This window comes from Mandrillus leucophaeus, unplaced genomic scaffold, assembly GCF_000951045.1.
Source record: "Mandrillus leucophaeus isolate KB7577 unplaced genomic scaffold, Mleu.le_1.0 Scaffold2, whole genome shotgun sequence".
Taxonomy (NCBI): Eukaryota; Metazoa; Chordata; class Mammalia; order Primates; family Cercopithecidae; genus Mandrillus; species Mandrillus leucophaeus.
In genome coordinates, this window is record NW_012102031.1 from 2979671 (window position 1) to 2983275 (window position 3605).

At 44.0% G+C, this 3605-nt stretch overlaps 1 protein-coding gene across 1 annotated transcript in view; it reads left to right on the forward strand.

The window, feature by feature from the left end:
* Positions 1–2373: 2373 nt before the first annotated feature.
* The window catches only part of ENTHD1 (ENTH domain containing 1), a 163671-nt gene continuing 162439 nt past the window's right edge, over positions 2374–3605 (forward strand). The window contains exon 1 of the mRNA XM_011978817.1: positions 2374–2474. The gene's annotated coding sequence lies outside the window, so the exon portion shown is untranslated. The remainder of the gene's footprint in view (positions 2475–3605) is intronic.

The window sequence follows — 3605 nt, forward strand, 5'->3', positions numbered from 1 at the left end:
ACTTGACACTTTTGCCAAGCCTAACCAACTCCCCCACTGTTTACTGGGACTTCAGTCTTTAATCTTACCCTGTCTCCTACTTCCCATCTGCCTCTTCAATCACCTTCTATATGCTGACTACTCTTAAGTCTATGAACCTAGGCCTAAACCCTCTTCTTTCAGTGATCTCTATTCAACTGTCCCCTGAACATCTTCACCTGTTGCTCCCAAGGCTCCTCAGATTCAAACTGTACAAAGCAGAATTCCCCATCTTTCCTGCCAACTGGCCCCTCAGATCATATTCATCTTGGTGAACAGCAACAGTCATTTACATGGTCACTCCAAAAAGAAACTTACTCCCTGTAGACTCCTCCTTTTCCCTCATTGCCACATATATTTGGAGCCCGGTCCCATAACTTCTATCCTTTAACATTATATGTAAAACTATATGTGTAAGAGGAGAGGGAGCAGAGTGGAGATTCACACTGTGCCCATGACTTCTGCCTTAGTTATGGCCTTCATCACTTATTGCCTGAACTATCAGAACATTCTGTTCTTCTTCCAGTTCCTCTGCTTCCAATCTATTTTTTTTTGAGCACATACACAGATTTATTTTAATAGGAGAAAATGAATGAATTTAAAAACAAAAAAATTGGGATCTCTGACCTTCTCCAAATATAACAAGTAGACCTGTGTCTGAATTGCCAATAGAGCTTAAAATCAAGGACCAAAGATTGGTCCTTAGAGTAGGGGAAAGAGCTAGACAGGAGATTTGGGTTCAAGTTTCAGGTAAACTGCTTCTAGTTAAGTATCTCTGGGCAATTATTGTAATCTATTTGTTTTTCCAAACTCAGTTTAAGTTTACCTCCTCCAGGAAGCCTTCCCTGACTATGCAGATTTAGACAAGTCCCCCTTTCACTCCCATAACACTGTCTGCCTTTATTATGGCAACTACTTACAACTGCCGATTTATTCCTGCTTCCTCCTTTAGAGTATGAAACTATAATTTCCTTTTAGTTTCACAGTTCAGCGTAGTGCTTGGCACATAGCAGATGCTAAATAATGTAGAATGTATGCATATTCCACAAACTCAGCTTTCTCACCTGTACAATGGGATAATAATGCCTACTTCTCAGCATTCCTTTGAGATTTACATAAGCTATGCATATAAAAAAACTTCATAAAATACAGCTCAATGTATAAAATACTTGTAGTTTGTCCCCCACTATTTTATAAAGTCCAAATACCTCAACATAGCATTCAAGGCCCTGAACAATGTTTTCCAGGTCACCTTTTCGATTTCCCTCTGGCTCCCACCCCATTACTCTATATTATAGCCAGCCAAGTAATATTCCAAACTCACCAACTTCTTTCATACCTCCTATCATTTTATATCGGATTCACCTATCTACACATCAGTATCAGTAATATGGGCTACTATCATTATAATTATGATTGAAATAGTAGGAGATAGAAACAAATGTTGCTTTTGTCTACTAAGCATTTTGTTATCCTCTGTCTTTTCCCCTTATCCTAGTCAATATTCCATTCAAACATACGGGTTCAATTACATTTTTCAATGCCTACCGGATAAAATTACCTTGTAGTATGGATAAGGTTCTTCATGATCTGACTTCCTTCTGTTATTTAACCTTCCTCTACTGCTCCACTAATAGCCTTTGTGACAGCTGTAGTAACTACAGTATATGTAGTTTTCCCAAGATAATAGGCTGGCTCAGCTTTCATGCCTTTACACATGATGTGTCCTTTGCCTCTTATGTCCTCCTCTACTTTGTCTATCCAGTGAACTCCCTGTCAACCTTTAAGATTCAATTCAGATGTAAACTCTTCTGTGAAACCTGCTCTTAAATACTCAGTGGCAGAATTAGATGCTCTCTTCTCTCTTATTATGCCATACATATCTTGTCACAATCTTCTGTGACGGTGCCTGTCACCTCCACTAGCCTGTAAACGTATCCAGCAGAGGGCTGCTTTTTATCTCCTAGTCCTTACTGTCTGGCACAAAGCGGGTGCTCACGGAAAATCAGTTGAATACATCAACAACTATCCGTCAGTGGCACCTGAAGCCATGTCATTGGAGCTACCCCATCACTGCCCATCACACACTGCTCTTCATAGACTACTATTACATTCTCTGTCCTTTGAGGTGGCAATCACGTGCTGGTGGTATTTCTAGTCAGTTAAAATGACAGTATTAACACACTTGCAAACATTCATTTCTTGAAAGAAGGATTAGGGCAGTGTCATAGCCCGGCAGACTGTGAAACGAAGACATTTACCTTCATTCCCCTTGGTACCCTTCAGCTCCGGTTTTTTCGACCACCTTGCTTGAGGCCCTGAGAGGAACTGCACCAGGGCAGGAAGTGAGGAAGCGGAAGTGGGGACCGGCCTGGGCCTTGGGCCTGGCTGGAATAGGTGGAATATCCTGGGGCGAGGAGGTTTGGCCCCTGGGCAGCGGCCGGCTTTCCTCTCAGGTAACAGCCTCTGCTTGGGAGTGGTGATGGGACTCAAGGCGGGTCTGGAAACATCGGCTGCCATCCCACCTCCCGTTTCCTGCCGGCACCGTCGGAGTCCAGATTGGGGCGGGAGGGCGACGAGGCGGTCGGTTACCATTCGCAGGAGGCGAAATCCCTGTGGCGTGACGCCATCACGTCCCTCCCGCCTTCTAGGAGCTTCCCTGAGGTCCAGCCTTCCCCTCCGCAGTGCATTGCCGGTTCTCTGAGGGTAATTGCTGGTCTGATTCTCTGTGTGACCGAGCGCCCAACACCTGGCTCATCTGGTACACAGCCATCATCTGAAATGGGGGTTGGATGAATGAAGACGAGGATGCCGAGGAAAGGCCCTGCCCACAGAAAGTTGATTCTTGCTCAGCCTCCACCCGCCATTTTCAAAATTCTTTCCAAAGCATCTCGTTTCTTCCTCCCCCACGGCCCTGTCTGGCGATTCTTCTTTGTGTTGCGGATGAGGGTACCGAGACTCAGGGAAGTTGTTAAGTCTTAGGAAATGGCAACGCAGGACCTCAGATCATGGCTTTGAATCCTAATTAAAGGAGAGAGATGAGGCATGTGAGCGTTCAGTGAAGAGTAGCTGTTTATTCCAGGGGGTGAGGTGTGTCTTGTGCACCTCATTCTCCATTGCCTAGAATGGAGCCTGCCACATAGTAAACTCTGGAAGATTATTAGTTGAATAAATTAATGAACACACACTTGGGGCTCAAAAAGATTAGACTTTCTGCCTCTGACAGTATTCTTTTCATCAAAACAGTAACACCTCCTAATGGCGTGGTAGTCTCTATAACCATTCTCCCGTAGCGTTCTTGACCGGAGCTCATTTCCTTCCGAGTCAAACTCATGTCTATAGGCAGAACCTGTACAAACACAAGAGCTGTTCTTTCCTCATAGTTCCACCTTAAATGCATCTTTTCAGAGATGGCTCCGGGCACTCAGCCTCTTAGATGCTATTGTCATTATTGTCCCAAGTATTTGGATAAAGTCAGTTTAGCTCCTCTGTTCCTTATTCTCAATCCTGAAATCAAAAAATTTTTGGAAACCAATTTTCCCTCCAACTCATTTGGTGGTAAAACTTGGCCTGAGGCCATTGTAGTC